General features: G+C 38.4%; 1 protein-coding gene across 1 annotated transcript in view; it reads left to right on the top strand.

The window, feature by feature from the left end:
* The window catches only part of LOC127637326 (protein Wnt-5b-like), a 94,830-nt gene that overhangs the window by 37,067 nt on the left and 37,967 nt on the right, over nt 1-19,796 (top strand). The gene's annotated exons all lie outside the window — the stretch shown is intronic.

Here is a 19,796-nt window from a genome sequence, read left to right as displayed (position 1 = left end):
TCTCCACTCTTCCTCTTGTGTGAGAGAGAGAGCATTCGCTCTCAATCCACTCTAGAAAGCTAGATTTAAAAAAAGACAAGGACAAACGTGTGTGTTATCAGGAGAAATTGAAGGAAGTCTCATGTCCTTAAAGCGATTAGTTCACACACACAAAAAAAATCTAAATGTCATTATTTATTCACCCTCATGTTGTTCCAAAATCATATGATGTTATTATTTGCAGTGGAAGAGATTTTTTATTTTTTTTTAAGAATCTCTGTTCTGTTTGTATTGTATGCAGCATATAGTGGCAGTTCATATTGACCACGTCTGTCAAGCTTCACAAAGGATAAACAACAGCAAAAGAAAAAAAAAAAAAATTTATTAGATGGATGGATGGATGGATGGATGGATGGATGGATGGATGGATGGCAGAATTACTCAACACACTCTCTCGGGTTGGTCCTACAGCAGATCAAGAGTTGGAGACCAAACTAAATCAAGAGTGTGTTTTTATAAGTCAGGTCATAATGAACTCGCCAACTCTGACATTTTCCATATTTCATTAGGTCCAAAACGCTGTGCAATGCGGTCAGAAACATGAAAGAGTCTTTCATGCTTTTATGCAAGTTTTATCAAGGCCAAAGCACCAGGGCTTTTCAAGATGCCCAGGATGAGACCATATGCAAAAATAAGTATATGATGATTAGAAAAGTCTAATTCCTGTTTTAATGTGGTGTAAAGTGACTCTTGGGATATACTTGATGTGTAAAAAGCACTTGGATCATATAAGGATTGTACAGTTGGATCAACACTGTCTCTGATGCTAAATTTCTTTAAGCGATCTTTCACACTAGCACTTTTGGTGCACGCATCCAAAAAATGCACCCGGGTCCACATGAAAAAGTGGTCTGGGGTATGGTTCATGTGAACTCTGGTACGGTTCTCTACTGATATGAATGCAATCATACCAAATCGCAAAAGTGAACTGCTTGTGATGACATAATTCTTCTTCAAATAAGTCTTTGCTGGATTGCGATTGCTTAAGGTATAATGCATTTCTCATGACTGCTTCTGTCCAAATACTTTGCTTTCAGAGAGCAGCTCACATTCTTCACATCTCTTGCAATGCATCCATGGGCTCGGCAGACAAACAGTAATATTCATCAAATTATTGCACATTCAATGGAACCGCACAAGTGTTGTTCTGTGCATGGCAAGTTTTTGTGGTAAATCCAACTTTAATACTTCACTTAACACACTGAACTCTTCTCGAGTTGTTACCTAGTTACAGTGGTAAAACAGCTGTTGCTTGTACTCAAGTTGATAATGTAATCGGACTGTGGTACAGACCCAAATAATATGATGTAAACAGAGGCCAGCACGGGGAGTGGGAGGGGTAGGAAACCAATTTTAGTTCAGTCCAAGTCAAACCTAGTGTGAAAGCACCCTAAGAAATAGAACCATTATAGACTTTTGTAAGAGTGTAGAGCTAATTAATGTGAATTGCGCCGTTTTAATTATCTAATCTTGGAAGAATTTGATTAGAAATGATTGAGTTCATTGTGGTTGACTTGTGAGTGCAGGCATCTGAGAACAGTTAAAAATGGCAAAATCATAATATATCGTTTGTCTTTGTTCGGATGAAAAGGTACAATTTTTAGACCAACCAATAAACAAACAGAATTTCAAATCGATACAATACAGCTTCAATAAAATTTTAGCAAGACTCATAACATTTTATTTTAAGAAAGGAAATGTCAATTAACTAATTTGTTTACTCTTTGAATAAGCAAAACTATGTTTTTTTTTTTTTACAAGCTGTCATTATTATAATAGTGACAGAAATAATTATAATATTTTTATCCACTTTTTCTCCCAATTTTGAATGCCCAATTCCCACTACTTAGGTCCTCGTGGTGGCGCGGTTACTCACCTCAATCCGGATGGTGGAGGACAGGTCTCAGTTGCCTCCGCTTCTGAGACCGTCAATCATCGCATCTTATCACGTGACTCACTGTGCATGACACCGCAGAGATTCCCAGCATGGTGAGGCTCCTGTTATTCTCCGCGATCCATGCACAACTTACCACATGCTCCATTGAGAGCAAGAACCAGAAATCACGACCACGAAGAGGTTACCCCGTGTGACTCTACCCTACCTAGCAACCGGGCCAATTTGGTTGCTTAGGAGACCTGGCTGGCGTCACTCAGCACACCCTGGATTCAAACTCGTGACTCCAGGGGTGGTAGTCAGCTTCGATAAGCTGCCACTATTATTAAGACTTGTTGTGAAACCGGGATGGAAATGATAGTGAAGTCTACTTATTTGTGAGCTGTAAAACTAAGCTCTAATGCAGTACTATCATCTCAATACAAAGCTGTAACAGCTTTGTATTGAGATGATAGTACTGCATTAGGGAATCCCAGACTCAGCTGAGCAGGGGGGTTTGGAGTCAAAGGTGAGGCTTAGAGGAGACAAGAGGCCCCAGGTTTGAGAGAGTTCAGTCAAGTCGCCTACGCCTTCTGGCCGGCTGTGAGACCAGGCTGAGAGGAGGAGGAGGAGGAGAGAGAAAGAGAGAGAGCGAGAGAGTGGAAGAGTGGGGCCAGGAGGTGAAAACAGAGCTGGAACTTGTGCGGTATGCAGAGAATGATGGGATTTTTCCTGCTGGGCGGCTAAGAGCTGCTGTACCGCTGAGCATTGACCAGCACACACATACACAAAGAACTGAATCACCATTACCCCCACTACTCTCTCATTCTCTCCCTCACTCTCAAACTCCATTTTTCATATTTTTGTGGAATGCTCAAGGTTAGGTAATCTTTTTTTCTTTATTAAAGGGATAGTTCACCCAAAAATGTAAGTTCTGTTCATTTATTCACCCTTGTGTATTCCAAACTCAAATGTATTCTTTAAACACAAAAGAAGATATTAGGTAGAATATCAACATTCACTTTAAGTACATCTTTTTTTCTATACAATAACAATGTTCTTGATGAAGTACTGGGTGAGTTTATATAGGACATTTTCAAATTCTATTCTCTTTTTCTCTCTTGCATGTTCTTTTTTGTTCCTTCTATTTTCTGTCTGTTTTGTTCCTCTATATATGCAGCATCTTTTAGAATAATCAGCCATTAGCCATTTTTGGGGAGCATGCTTTATTTTAGTAATCTAGTTATTACAACCTATTAGATCATGTAGGTTGCATTTTTCATTCTGTGAAGGAGAGACATTGAGATGTAGTTATCAGAAAAGATATTGGACAATTTTATCTTAATTGTTGATTATAAATAATATTGTCATTCAATATTGAAAATTATTGATAAAATAGTTGAATCTAATTAAAAAAGTATTATTTTACCTTATATATATGTATTCTTATTAGAGTTTATCACATGCAACATGCAGAGCACAGTTGCTAACTTTGTTATGCGTTCAAAATCAGTAATTTATAATGTTTCATCTCAGCCTAACAAGGTATCTGCTTATGGAGACAGTAGACAGCAAGGTAACTCGCTAGGTTTTGGAACTGGGCAGATGTGTCCAAAGGGTTAATATTCTCAAACTAGATGATACAGAATCTGTTTCTCTTTCTCTAGTGGTCTTTTTCTCTCTCCCTTTTTCAGGACAGGTCATATATTAGTGTATAGGCCCTAGAGCCCTTTTTTCATCTTTTGTCTGTGGCAACTTTTAAGAAATTCTTGGCTCCCCCCTGCCTCCTTGAATGAGAAACTGTCAGTTTAATTGGCTGTGATCTCGTATGCAAAGCTGCTTTCACTTATTGCACTCAGGTCTTATCCTTTAAATATGGATAAGATGATGTGAGAATAAAACCACAGGGTCTTCTCCAGCCTGTATGCTTTGAATTAAAGCCAGACACACTGGGTTTGTCTCATATATTTTTTTTAACTATGGTAAATATATATATTTTTTCCTCATCCTACAGCTGGAGATGTCCACATATAAAAAATTCTGCTGCAAATCCTCCTCTCTCTTTCTCTCTAAAAGTCTCTAAAGCATATCAGCATGTGGAATAAGTCAGATCGTATGAGCACTGAAGTGGCGAAGACTTTTTTCAGAATCACTTAACACACATAAACAAAACACATCTGCAACAAAATCTGCAATCATGTCGGCTCTAATCCTGAGAGACAGATCTGAGTTGGAGACAGAGAGAGATGGGGAGATGAGGATAACGGGAGTTGGTTTTATATGAACACATATGGAGGAAGTGTTTGTTTGTTTTTTCGATAAGGCTTAAAGAAACATTATTCACAATGCATTTAGCTCCCAGAATGTGCCGCTTTCTAAGTAAATTGTAATATTCAGTTGGAATTAATAAGGTGGAGCATTTTTCCATTGGGATTTCCTTCCTGGAGGGGAGGTGTTTTTCTTCCAGCTGTCCTTCTGCCAGCAGGTCTTCACCGCCACTCTGGAGCCTAGGGAGAGACAAGGGGAGGGAGAGGGAAAGAGTGAGGGGGAGAGCCAGAGTGAGGAGAGAGAGAGAGAAAAACTTGCTTGCCGGTCCCCGGACACGCCGTCGCTTGGTCCTCAGCAACTCCTCCGCCCTCTGGCGGAAGACAGCCGCTCCTGCCCTGGTGGACGGCAGCGAGTCCTCTGACCCCTGGCAGACAGAATGGCTCTTCCCCTTCCTGGCAGATGGCAGTGGTTACTCCGACTTCTGAAGGCCGGCAGCGGCGACTCCGTCCTTTGGCGGACGGCAGCGGCTCATCCTCTGGCTAACGGCAGCAGCGAGGACTCCACAACCGTGCATCCCTCCTCCTTCCCGGGTTTTGGGACCAATGTAATGGGGTAAGGTGGGCAAGGAGGAGGCGGGAACTGGCTTTACAGTATACGTAACTTTGAATAACATAATTTAACTTAAATCAATGTTAACTCAAACACATGTCTCTCTTTCAAACTGGTGTCCCCAGCTCCTCTTTATCCCTCTCCCGCTGATTGGGCTGATTCAGCACCGGGCGTCCATAGTTACAACCCGGCCATGCCCCCCTCCTCGTCACAGTTTTACAATGTTGCAAACAACAATGACAATATAAAATTTACCAATATCGTGATTATTTTAATGTGCTTTCATTTGGCCATTAAGTTTCATAAAGAGCACATCAGTAGACTAATTTCTCAATCCTTCAGGGCTGCACAATAAAACATAAAAACATCAAAATGGCAAGCTGGTCATATGTGATTATTAATCCTCAAAAGGTTTTGATTTAAAGACAGATAAACATGGTCCGTGTGTGATTCAGAACAAATCAGTAACACACTGATCTGTTTGCACGTGCATGGCGACGCTCTCAGATCAGTTCACGTGCATTGTGAAATCAAAATACTTTACTTACAGGACTTGAAGGATCTGCTGCTAATGTCTTGATGCTGTTTTGGCAGCATGCGGAGGACCAACAGCATATTAGGCAGGTGGTCATAATGTTTTAGCTCATCTACATATATTGCTTAATATTACATGGCCTTGGTCACACTACCAGAAAAGATTATGGAACAAAACCTGTTTATTTCCTTTAGAATAACGTGCTGATGAATCACACACAATAAGACCATCCACACTTATTGCCAGCAGTCATATCACCCTGTAGCTCAAGACCCACTGAAGCTAAGCAGGGTTGAGCCTGGTCAGTACCTGGATGGGAGACATCCTGGGGGAAACAAAGGTTGTTGCTGGAAGGTGTTAGTGAGGCCAGCAGGGAGTGCTCACCCTGTGAACTGTGTGTGTCCTAATGCCCCATTTTAATGATGGGGACACTATACTGTAAAAAGGCTTCAGATGAGTCTTTACACCGAGGTCCTGACTCTCTGTGGTCATTAAAAATCCCAGGGCACTTCTCGCAAAGAGTAGGGGAGGAACCCAGGTGTCCTGGCCAAATTTCCTCCATTAGCCCTCATCAATCACTGCCTCCTAATAATCCCCATTCCTGAATTGGCAATATAACTGTACTCTCTCCTCTCCACCAACAGATGGTGTGTGGTGAGCATACTGGCGCACTATGGCTGCCATCGCATCATCCAGATGGATGCTGCATACTGGTGGTGGGTGAGGAGAGTCCCCTGTTCAGAGTCTATAGCGCTTTCAGTGTAGTGTCAGAAAAGCGATATATAAATATTACATTCATTAATTCATTCATTAATAAAGTAAATGGGGTCAGGGGCCTGGGTAGCTCAGTGAGCAAAGATGCTGACTACCAACCGTGGAGTCGTGAGTTTGAATCCAAGGCGTGCTGAGTGACTCTAGCCAGGTCTCCCAAGCAACCAAATTGGCCCGGTTGCTAGGGAGTGTAGAGTCACAAGGATTAACTTCCTTGTGGTCGCTATAATGTGTGGTTCTCGGTGGGGCACGTGGTGTGTTGTGCGTAATCCGCTCAACAAGCCACGTGATAAAATGCGAGGATTGACAGTCTCAGACGCGGAGGCAAATGAGATTTGTCCAGTCAATACGCCACCACGAGGACTTGGAGCGCATTGGGAAATGGGCATTCCAAATTGGGGAGAAATGGGGAGAAAAAAAAAAGTTAATAGGGTCAATTTTGATTTCATGTTGTCTTCGAAGGGTCAGATCATTTTAAGTATTGTACCTATAGCTACAGAGCGGCTCATCTATAGTAAGGAGTTAAATCCAGGCTGAGAGTTGTCTAGGGGCCATTGTGTATATCCTGACTGGCCCAGGCTTAATTGAATTGATTGAAGTCTTAAGTCATCATTGTAGTAGCTCAAGTGGGTGGGTATTACTTAAATGTGTTAATATTGACCCCTGTAATAGGGTCATCCCTGACAAACCACTTTTCCTCTGGAGTCTCGCTCATTTCTGACTCTGTCCATCTTAGACACATAGATTTAGATTCACAAGTTTGTGTTGCCTTTCTCTTCCCATGAAGCAAACGATAAGATCATACAGATTTTTGCCTCTGTTTAATTCTACCAGCATTCTAAACGTATAGTCCATTTTAGTAACTTTTACTGCTGGGTGTTTTTTCACCTTCGGGCTCTTTTATTTCCCAATGGTTGATTTTTATTAAAACGAACAGATGTAAACTTAAAAAGGTCTCATTACAACTGACTTGGAAACTTTTCACCAAGCCTTCAACCTTTTTTTTTTTTTACTTTTCAAATGCCTTTTATGTATAGATTTTAGTGTTTTAGCCTTGTCCCAGACCCAGACATTCAGTATTAAACTATGAAAATATATTACAAAAAATATATATATATATATATGGTAATATGAACAAAGAGAGCAATAAAAACATTTAAATATTTATTGTGAAAATTATTTTTATATATTTTTCAAACATTACTACTGTCCCGCAGTTGTGGCATCATTTCCATTTTGCCCTAATTGGGATTTTTCTCTCACTTTTATGTGTAAAGTTATATCCAATTTAACAACCTCACTGCAATGACCAAGTAACGCAGTAAACCCTAAAATGATCATAACAATGACTAGTTAAATAACTTTTCAGCTCAAATAATACACAAGTTTTAGCAGAAGAATTCATGTAAGTGCAATTATAAAATTATAAGCTTCATATTTCTGTCTTTTAAACCCTCCAATAAAAAAAATCAACCCCTTTCACTTCCATTGCAAGTGCCTCAATGTTACCTCGATTTTTGCTTTTTTAAAGAAAGGGATGAGTCCAAATTCAAAACATTATGCCACGAATGCTGTTGATTGAGCTTAACTTGTATTAAACCCAGAATATTTTTTAAAGCTTGATCTTAATATGATTCACTCATATATATTTTATCCTGTTTTTATTTATAATTTTACCAGAATTCACAGTCAGATGTAAGGCTAATTCCATTAACAAGACAAAGGAGGGGGCCCATTTTATTTCAAATATGTTTGTTATTTTTCCTGCTCCAGAATAGACCCTGGGCTGAAATGAGAGTGAGGAGGAGAGAGAATGAGAGAGGGAGATTGAAATGTGGGAGAGAGTGTGAAGGAGAGAGAGGCAGCCCTCTCCAGCCCTGTGGCTGTCGGGGTGAATGGACCATGTGACAGGACATGTCGCGTTGAGTGACAAAGCAAAAAAGAGAGTCAGAGAAGTGGCAACACAAAAGTAAAACACTCTAGTTTCCCAGCATCCAGCCTCACAGTACGGAGAGAGAGAAAGAGAAACAGGAAGGGGGAGGAAGAACAGATGGAAAAAGTGGCAAATGTGCAGAAAGCAGGAGGGCAAAATAGTAGATATGGTTGTTGTATGAGTAGATATATGTGTGCATATGTGTTTTAAGTTTTGTTTATGTGAGAAAAGAACACAGTGGAATAATTCACCCAAAAATTAAAATGCATTTCACAGAGGGAGGAAGGCAGGGGTTAAAGGAGATTTAAAGGAGAACAGGGCAGAAGATGTCAAATGTAAAATGAATTGGAAATGGGGGGGTATTATGCATGGCGATAACGTCAGACACTTTATACATTTCCCCGGCTGAATCTGACTGATGCCTCGAGGCAGACACAAGCTGTGCCTCTCCATGTCACACTCAGAGCCTCTAAATCTCAGAGCGAGAGAGAAACAGCAATGCATTTACAGTGAGCTGAAAAAGTGGAGGAGGAGATGGACGGCCGCCATCGAGTTCATAGGGAAAGAGGGAGGATGGAGAAAGAGAGGAAATGAGGTGAAAAATGGGCTCAGCGCTGCCCAGTGTGTGTGGTTTCATTTTCCTGCATAGCCCTCAGCTCTTTTGCTTGGCCCAAACGGCTAAAAGCAAGGCAATCATCTTGTAAAGCATTTATTTAAGGAGCAGAAGTAGTTTCACCTTTTCCAATAGAAGTCTCTCATATCGCAATCATCTTGAGAAGTATGAGTATTTTGCTTCATCATTATGGAGAACTTCAGATGGTGACCGTCCATTCTTGAATTGAACTTCCATCAGAAGAGTCTAAGCTGTGGAGAGATTCAAGTTAGAATTTCACACATGTACGTTTACCATATAGTGGTTACACTTTATTTCTCCCATGGAACACAAAATAAGATATTTTACAGAATGTTCATGCAGCTCTTTTCCATGTAATGAATGCATGTTGAATAATTGCATGTGATTGTGCTTTGAAACAACAGTTCTTAACCTTCAGAGACTCAAGCATTGACATTTCTGATGTATTTTCTTCTTCTTTTTTTTCCTTAAATGTTTTTAGGAAGCCAAAGTGTAGTGATGGGTCGTTCGCGAACGAGTCGGCTCTTTTAGGTGAACATTGGGAGCTGGCTCGCATATCAGAAGAGCCGAATCTATTTATAAAAATATAGAAAAATAAGATATGAATAATCAAAAGATTTAAATGAATAGAAATAACAAATTCAATGAACGAAAAAATGTATACAATAATATAGGCCTAAATGCTCAAGCGCACACACATTAATTCTGACTGTCTGCTCAGACTAACAGCCTCACATGTTGTTCCTGTCAAATAGACAAGCAGTGTCAACTAATGAACCAAAGATGCATGAGGGAGGGCGGAGCCAGCGTATTGTTGTTCAGATTGTATTCGTTTTGAATGGTTAGATTTATATGCACTTTGTTTTTATACAATAAAAGTTATACTTTAAATGCAAATGTTTAATCGCATTCTTTTTCAAAACAAACAAATGCATTTTTAAATACATTGTGGTTAAGGTAGAGTATGATTTTATTTAATAATTTAATTATAATTGATTTAACACCAATTATAGTCAAACTATTGCAAACTGTTTGACATGAAAAAATACAAAACGTATTTTTTTTAAAGAGCCATTTGGGAGCCAAAAGAGACGGCTCTTTTTGGTGAGCTGAGCCGAATGAGCCGGCTCACTGAAGAGAGCCGGAATGCCCATCACTACCAAAGTGTATATATATATATATATATATTTATATATTTATTTTAGCCTAATTTATTTTATAGTGTGGGCAATGCTGAATTATCCTGTACTTTCCCTCTGGATCTCTCACCAAATCTCGCAGTTACAATTGAGTCCATTGGGGGCGCAGTGGATGTGTGTCATCGAGGTGTTGGATGAGAGAAGAAGATATAATGGCTTTAAAAGCATTTAAAGCCATTATATCATCTTCTCTCATCCAAGCAAAGCCAAGTGTGGTAATACTTGTAATATTTACATTCTTATTGAATTCTACTCTATTGGTAGTTGGTTCTTGTTGGACTCATGTATACCAATGGACAAGGTTCTGTTTTTATGGTGGAAAAGAAATGCAAAGCGGTACAAGAATCTCGGAAAACGAGCAGTGCAATTTATAAAAAGTCAACTTTCACCACTTGTTTTTCTGAATAATAACATGTGAAATAAGAAAATATGATAGCCTTTATGTAGACTCAGATTATATATGAAGACTTTTTGAGAGCCTCTTTTACTGGCAGCACCAGGCTATGTTAGTCACATGTATCTCTACACTGTATGCCAACCTATACCCCCTACTTCCTGTTGGCAGTGATGTCCACTCTGTGTTTTTTGGACAAGCTGAAACAATGGTAGCTGCATTTATGCTGACACGACAGCTTCGTTTTCCTCTGTTCTACTATTCTGCATGTAGACCTGTGGGTGCTGCTGTGTTAATAAGCAGCTACTGTTAAAGCTAGATCTTAATATGGTTCACTTTATTTGCATCCTGTTTTTAGTTATAATTTTACTAGCATTTACAGTCTGTTGTCTATTTTAGCAACTGTTTCATTGTTGTTTTTGTGCTTAGCTTCTGGGATTAATAACCTATTGGTAATACCGGGGTCCTTGATGTGATGTATACCATAGTACTGAATGCTTAGTATATTTATATACCATGGTATTTAAATGAAACTCAGAAGTATTTTGGTGTCCAAAAACCATTGTAACATGATGGTGTCAAAACAGATTTTTTTATAAAGAAAACACCAGAATGTCAGTCTCTGTAAAATACTTATAAATCTCAACAATGTACCTTCCTAAACTCTTTTGAAATCCATATTTGTGAGGATTCTATACATTTATTTAGATTGCATAGCTGTGATTCTCATTGATTTTCGGGTATCAGCCATTTCACTGGCATTTAAAAGAGAGAGGAAAAAATGTAACGGAGTTGAATCAGGCAGGATGTTATAAGCATTCCTCCTCTCATGGCGCTCTCCTGTATGTTTGTGTACTAGAGCTGGTATTGAGAGGTGGGCTCAAGAGAGTCCAGCACTTAACTTGATCAAACCGGTCTATTTGTCTTTAAATCTCCAGAGACATGCCTCACTTCCTGTTGTGTATCACTGCCTTTTTCAGATCTCCGACAGAGCCATGCAGGACCCATGCCCGAGAGAGAGAGAGAGAATGAAAAAAACAATCGCAATTTTTTTGCCACTAAACACATTCCAAATTGTGGCTGTCCTGTGCTCTTCCAAAATATTCCACTCTTTCAAAAGTGGAATGTTCCTTAAACCTTAAACATGAGTATGACAAATCACGTTGTGGAATATTTAATAGCAAGATCTTTATATTAAGGATGATAAATGGGTAACACTTTACAATAAGGTTCCTTTTGGTAACATGAACAATACTTTTACAGCATTTATTAATCTTGGTTGATGTTAATTACAACAAAGTAATACATTTTTAAAATCAAAAGTTGTATATGTTAACATTAATGCACTATGCACTAACATGAACTAACAGTTAACAATTGTAATTTTATTAACTAACATTAACAGAAATGCTGTAAAAAAGATACTGTTCATTGTTAGATCATGATACCTAATGCATTAACTAATGGAACTAGTAAAGTGTTACTGATAAATGTTAAAGGGACAGTTCACCCCAAAAATGTCAATTCTGTTCAATTCGACAGAGGGCATGATTTGTAGTTAATAACTATTAAAATTTTGGTCCGTTCCACACACAGCTACCGTACTGCTTTGGAAAGGCTTGGAATATAACACACAAGTCGTATGGTTTACTTTAATAGTGCTTTTATGGTCCTTTTTTGTCCTTTTTGTAGCTTGATGCAATAAATCATCATCTGCTTTTATTGCATGGAGCAAAGCGGCAAGAACATTCTGCTAAATTCCTTCTTTTGTGTTCCCACTGATGAAAGAAAATAAAAACGGTTTTGAATGACATGGGGGATGACAAATAATGACAAGTTTTATTTGGGGTGATTATTCCTTTTACATTTTATCATTCAAATAAAGATCTCACCGTTTTTGTATATTCCACAATGCCATTTGTTTCTGTCATTCCCCAGATTCATGCCATCAATCTGTGGGACGGTGGTAAAGTCAATTTCCTTGTTGGCTACTTTGGATCTACACTAATTTATCTAATCTATATTTACTGCATTTTCTGGCAGATGAGGCTTTTTTCTACCTTGCTCAGGATACATCTTTATTCCATTTCGACCAATACCTTTGATCTATTACTGAAGGACACTTGGCAAGCTACAAATTCCACTGGATTTATAAACCCATTGGACCTACAGTGCTTTTTGTATAAATAGCGCTTGAAGTATCTACCTTGCCAAAACATTATAGACTGCACCCCTTAGATGATTCCAAATGCCACTGTGGTTTAAAAATATATCTCCCTGAAGAGAGCAGTTAAAACAGCTGTGTGGGGTGCAGCAGATGTTACGGGCAGAAGCTGCTGTATTTGTGTGGAGAGGTTTTAGCTACAGTAGTGTGCCTCCCCATGTCATCCATCTCTCATCCCCTTTCTTCCTTTTAGTGCTCTCTCTGTCCACTCTGAGTGGATCCTGAGCAGCAAACACACACAAAACTCATGCCCTCTCTACCACCCACACTCCGAGTAAAAACATATCTCCTGTGCAGTCAGAATGTAGCCCATGATTTTCAGCATACTCATCTCATCTATGAACTCTTACTTTTTAAATTACAAAGCCAAGCCAAATACAAACAGGTGAGAAAATAAAGATACAGTTTCTTTCCCCAAGCATCTTGTCCCCTTTACTTTCCTGTTTTACCTTCCTGTCTGACTTTGCTGACTCTCTAGCACACACAAAGTATAAGAGTATAAAATACAAAATACACTTTTATAAGATCATTGAAAATATGATTAGCTTTTTTCCCTTTGTGTCTAGTGCATATGCAAGGATATGCCATATGCTCACCTATATTTTGTGCATGCTCACCTAAAATCAGTGAATATACGTATTGTATATTTTCTGCTTTCTCCAATTAATTAAATTGAATTAGTCCAACACAATTCTTTAGCATTGGGTCTCAATTTAATTTCATTGTGTACAATCCAACTATGTTTACTTAATCCAATTGTGTTTGGAATATGTGAAAAAGATTTGTTGCATCAAAGTATTTCTGAAATGAGACAGGGGATTTACATTTCCCAGCATGCCTTGCATGAGGCTGGATTGGGAGAGTACATTTTGAAATAAAGTGTTATTTTAATGTATTTCTACACAAAATGAAAGAAATTGGAGACTTGTACTAGAAGAGTTTAATGTTCTCTTATGTTGGGATTTAGAGAATTTCTGTCATGGTGAATATGTTTCAGAGTTTACCATTGTGGAGAAGAGTGAAGCTAATTGTTAGGTCGAGGATGGGTGATTTCGCAATTTTGTACTTTTCTTCATGACAAAGCAATATACACATATTGTTCAGCAAAGACAGCGTATCGGCATACAGACTGATTGAGGATCAGTAAACCTTCAGCAGCACCATCCATGTCATTCCAGACTAAAATGTATCTATAATATGTTCATGTGAATTGTTGCTAGTTGGCAGCAAACTGTTAAATGTAGTGGAGTAATTTGGCAGGTCTAATTTAAGTGAGATTAACTTAAATCCTTTGGGTTTATGCAACACAAAACATTTAAGAAGAACCTACATTTTCATTTCATATTAAGGAAACCCATTTTCATTATGTGGAATCAATATCCATAATCAAATAACTTAAAACCAACAAAGAAATGTTTTAAGCGTATCTGCTTACCAATCATACTTTCCGTTTCAGTAAGGGGCGGGACATTTCTAACATATACTGTCAAATGCACATGCACCAGGTGCGCTAGAATCGTAAAAATTTGCGCTGTAAATTTACTTAAACCTGAACATGTTTATGCATTTAAATATATCTTATGATATTAAACTTTGTGAAAATAAAGACTGCAACTGTGCTAGTTTTAGATAATCGTAGCAGATGCTGGCCAAGTTATCGGAGTTGTCCCATAATGATATCAAATGTCCATTTTTCTGACTTTTACTTCTGTTTGTGGAGACGTTTTTTTACACAGAGATTAAATCATTTCAATTTATATTTTTTTGTAAGAAAATGTTTTATTGGCTGATAAATTTACAGAATGCCCACCTCTTCAGCCACTACTACACCACTGCTGTGTGGGTATTATTTTAGCTTTTTAATCTATGGAAGAATATATTAAGGCTGATTTAATCATTCAAACAGTCAGTTTTTTTAGAATTATTATAGTATTATTTAAGCTATAAGTTAAAAGAGGACATGCTATATTGTGTCATGACTAAAGGGTATTGTTAGGCATAATTTGCAGCTATGATAATGGAAATATCTGTTTTATAATGAAATATTATATATATCAAAAGAGTGTGCTAACTCAGCCTGGCAATAGGAGGTCAAGAATTCATGTAAAAATAGGTGGTTTAGAACCAACAAAGCTTCCAAACGCTGGTTGTCTTTTTTTTCTAAATTGTTTTTGTGTGGTGTGGTTTTCAGTCTCACACTCAAGTTTCTTTCATGCACAGACCTCCTGCCTCCAGAGTGCTGCCGGAGAGCTGCATTTCACTGCATATGAAAGCAGATACGACCCAGAACATGTGGATTTGTCACCTAATACAATCAGAACAAAGGGAAAAACTGGTGCAACATAAGCCGGAGATCCATTTTTCAGGAGAGCAATAAAGATATGCCAAAAAGATGGACATAAGAGGCTAGGAGAGTGAGTTGAAAGTTTATGTGTCTGTCTTAGATGAGGGAGAGTCCGCATGCACTCACTAAAAATACAGAGACATGCATATACCAGCTAAGTCAGACATTTTCCTAAATTTTGCCTAGAATTTGAACGGCGTCTGTGGATTTGTGCACCTACATAAGGTACAACGTTGCCATTGTAAATTTGTTTCTTTCTCTGCGTGTGTGTGAAGGGTGGGGCGAGGGCAACAGATTGGGTCTACTGGCTCCGGCCCCTCTTTATTCACACTTCCAGCAAGGTCACATGACACCAATCAAACTCTGTCACAACCTCACTGGGGGAGTGCTGGCAACAACAAACCAGTGCAAACCCAAACATTGCCCACAAACCGATCTACTCGCCTAACCACTTGCAAACCTACCTTTGTATCCGGATACTGTAAGAAAAAGCACTTGAAGCACAGTATGCGCAGTAAAACAGTTGTGTGCCAGTACCAACTGCTTGTAAAAATGCCATATGGCTGTCATCCAGCCCCTAGTGTGAAAAGACTGCTGTGGATTAGCTCTAATGAGAGGTATGACTAAAACCTGACATCCATGTGTGACAGTTTGCAATCATATATGCTTGCATCACAAAGTTAATACCACTTTCTTTCTTAAACCAAAATCTCTCTCTATACCCATGTGTCACTAATCTTTTATGGGTGAATTTCACCCCAAAATAAATATTATATGTATATACACTCACCGGCCACTGTATAAGGTACACCTGTACATCTAATTATTCATGCGATTAGCTAATCAGCTAATCGTGTGGCAGCAGTGCAATGAATAAAATCATGCAGCTATGGGTCAGGAGCTTCGGTTAATGTTCACATCAACCAGCAGAATGGGGAAAAATATGATTTCAGTGATTTCGACCGTGGCATGATTGTTAGCACCAGACGGGCTGGTTTGAGTATTTCTGTAACTGCTGATCTCCTGGAATTTTCACACACAACAGTCTCGAGAAATTACTCAATGGTGCCAAAAACAAAAACATCCAGTGAGCAGAAGTTCTGCGACGGAAACACCTTGTTGATGAGAGGACAACGGAGAATGGTTCGAGTTGAACAGAAAGGTTACGGTACCTCAGATAACACCTCTGTACATTTGTCATGAGCAGAAACATCTCAGAATACACAACATGTCGAACCTTGAGGCAGATGGGCTACAACAGCAGAATCTATATATATATATATTAGGAATGGTCATTTTGTCTACTCAAATACTCGAGGGGCACTGACTTGTACATATATAATATGTCTGACAAATGTCTTGGGCTGCTTTTTTGTGTCTTGTTGTTCCAGTGTATCGTCCATTCATTATTATAGGCTGTTATAAAATAATCTGATACAAAATGAATGCATTACTTGCATCACACTTTGTCATTATGTGAAGATTTGCTGCCCAACAAAGCTACGGCTTAACAGGAGACGCCATAACCATCACGTTTTAATATGCGTTAAGTTGAAGTTCAGTTTTGAAGACGCTTCATTCTGTTCCATTTAGCTATGCTCTGTCTAGCTGTTTGAAACACTCGCAGCACGTTGAGTTGACTGCCACACGCCTGGTGTGTGTGTATGTATGTCTCCCCAAGTGTTCACTCCAGTGGGGAAAGCTATGGTGCTCCTTATTGTTGTTGCTGTGTTGATTCATGAAGCGTTCCATTCAACTCGGAGAGTCGGAATTTCCACCTTTCAACTGAGGAAAGTGGAACGGAATGACACTTTATGTTGGACTTCTAACTTGGAAACTCATGCGGAAATCTTCAACACCCATTTCGTCGAGATGCAGGTGTGTTACATCATACAAATTAGGGATGCACCGATCCGATACCTTGATTGGTATCGGCTCCTATACTGAAGCTTTTAGACGGATCCAATACTGTGTGTTAGTCATGTTTGTTACTGTCTAGCTAAAAACAAATGACATAAAAACCATAAAAACACAATTTAAGCAGTTCATTTAACTCGTGCATTTTATTCAAAGCCACTTGAAGACGTGCGATAGCTCTGTGAATCACAAAAGGCTGTGTTTAATAAGTAAATATATAGTATGCGCAGCGCCAGCGCATTAGTGAATGCTGCTGCTGTTTACACATACTCGTGGCTATTTTTAGCCTTCACGCGGTGCGCAATATTTGAGCGCCATTCACAAACAACATCTCAGATGTAGATGCTCAAAAGTTGGGGTCACTTCTAAATATGCATTTAGAATGGCACTGGAGGTGCATTTTACCAGAATTTTTATAAGAAGCGAATTAAACTACTATGAACTTGCCTACAAACAGACACACTTACAAGACTTCCTGGAGAGTTCAGAATGTCAAAATAAAAGCATGAGGGTTTAAAAGTTAAAGGTGCACAATTGATATATATTAATATTATAATATATTTTTTGTTTACAAATGTACTTAATATATATTAATAATATTTTTTTATGATTTACATAAAAAAATACAATAAAAAACTGCTTCTTTTCTACTGATGACATTTGAATTTCTGTTAATTTTGCTGCGACATTATTCAGTATATTAGTTAATAATAAAGTGTTTCTTAATAAGCTATACATTTATATTGAAATAATGTGTAGTTTGAGGTTTGTGTTTCTTTACATATTAAAGAGTACTCCCAATTAGTTTCACACAATAATGTAAAGATATTCTAAACTTATTATGCAAAAAAAACAACATTGGTATCGGACCAGTAATACTGAGATTTCCGATATCGGAATCGGAAGAGAAAAAGTGGTATCAGTGCATAACTAATACAAACATGTCGACGCCCATGGCAGGGAGGTTTACAGTCAGTGACAAACATTCACTTTTATTAAATGAAACCAATTAACAATTCAAATTTCTGACATTAAATTATAATGAAACGTGTTTAGCAAACGTTTTGCAGAGACAGGTGTTCAAAACATGGCTAATTACACTCTTATCCACTTGATCTTTTGATGATCGTAACGATAGTATTGCAGCATCCAATATCAGTTTGGTTGCTTTGAGACGTCTCTGACAATCAGTGTACCACCCAAAATTACTAAATTAAAAATAAGATCCCTCTTTGACACATCTGTGTGTAGTTGTCAGGTAATTGTCACTGAATTTCGAATTAAGTGAGAAGTCACATCATGCATGATCACCATCAATCATTGTACTCAAGCCTATCCCTAAAATAAATATATATATATATATGGGTTGAAATATTACCCTGGCATGTATTTTGTATTATCTCAGAATTTGGGGATGGACTCTATTAAACCTCCAACACTCAACTCTATGGTTTTAATGACCTTTACACACTAGTTTTAAAATGTTGCCAGTTGTTGGTTCTCAAGAATGCCGATTGCATACTTTTGCACAAATTAAAGATCTGCTTTTCCTGATTAGCTAAATAAGATTCCTGTAGCTCAAATCACACACAGAGACTTCATTCAAACCTGCCTGAAGTATTTATCCAGTGCAGAATTGTGCAAACTATTCTAATTGCTCACCATACAGTGCATCTGGCCTTATGCCATTGTTCGGAACAGATAAACAGTAATGCCACACACATAGAAAGGAACATGAGCAGCACCTTGACACAACTTAAGTATCTCTCATATGCCATGTTTGCTAGATGGTGCCGGTCTCCTGAAGTCAGACAGGGTTCCTGCACCGCACACACATTTTTACAGTGCAAAGATAAACAGTGACTCACAAATTCCTCTCTATTTTCCAGCAATGTGGCAGGCACGGCTTTCAGCAGCATTTTCTAAACTCTCAAACCTCGTCTGCAACCAAATCATATATATATATATATAAGTGCCTTTTTATTAGATGATTACACTTTTTGATCTGTCTGAGCAAATCACATGTACCTTCTAAAATGCATGGAACTTTAGACAAAGCGCAATAACTTCCATCTCCAAGCCTACCACTCCCCCACCTTAATGGAACCTTCTGAAACTTCAAAGTGACTCTCTAACCTGGAGACACCTTCAACCAGGTGCTGGAAGACCCTTACAGTTCACTGCTAATGTATGTTAAAATGGCCCTACTGCCAGCAGTAAAATAAACTGCCATTTTCATAAAAAAAAAAAAAAGATGTGAGATTTCTCAGATGTGTAATAATTTCGAAGATTTTTTTCTTTTGCAAAATCATACACTAGTATGGTTTTAATACACTAATGTCAAATAATATGTTCAATAATAACACAGTAGCATTAAAACATCTCATTATTAAATAACTAGCAGGAGAGCAATTGATTTTGTTAATGTGCTATTACATGTTATGTTGCAGACATCTCCCACTGTATAAAATGCAACAAAAAATTTTTGCTCCCGGGCAAAAAAAAGATCTATGAACTCAGCAAAGTTTGTGAAAAAGAGATGGCGGTAACCTTCAGATGGGCTTAAATTCTCTCTTGCTCTCTCATCAAGCGGCCAACAACCCCGTTTAAATCCTCCACCCCTTCTGGAGGGGAGCAAAGACTACAGATTAAATTATTTGAATGATGGTGAGGAATGTTTAAAAGTGTCTGTTTGAGGAAGGGGGTTGGTTTTTTGAGGGTTTTTTCAAGGGGGGAGGAAGACTCCCATGGGACAAACCCAGTCTCTTAGATCTGGTATGCATGACTGAGCAAGGAGAAGAAGAAAAAAAATCCAAAACCTGGCTTCTTAACTTAGGGAAACAATGGAAACTGTTGAGAGCAGGATTTATCATTTTTGGGGGTCTCGGAGTAACTTAGTGAAAATATTCTACCAGTTTTGTCACTGAACTGATATTGGATTCTGGAAGAGAAGAAATTAGCGGATTAGATGCATTCGAAAAAGAAAAGAAAAAACACCTAACTAGCACAATCAAGGGGAAGCATCCATTTTGTTGCACTTCATAAATAATGTACCT

This window comes from Xyrauchen texanus, chromosome 45, assembly GCF_025860055.1.
Source record: "Xyrauchen texanus isolate HMW12.3.18 chromosome 45, RBS_HiC_50CHRs, whole genome shotgun sequence".
NCBI lineage: Eukaryota > Metazoa > Chordata > Actinopteri > Cypriniformes > Catostomidae > Xyrauchen > Xyrauchen texanus.
The sequence above is the reverse complement of the archived record's forward strand: the minus strand, read 5'-3'. Positions and strand labels throughout refer to the sequence as shown.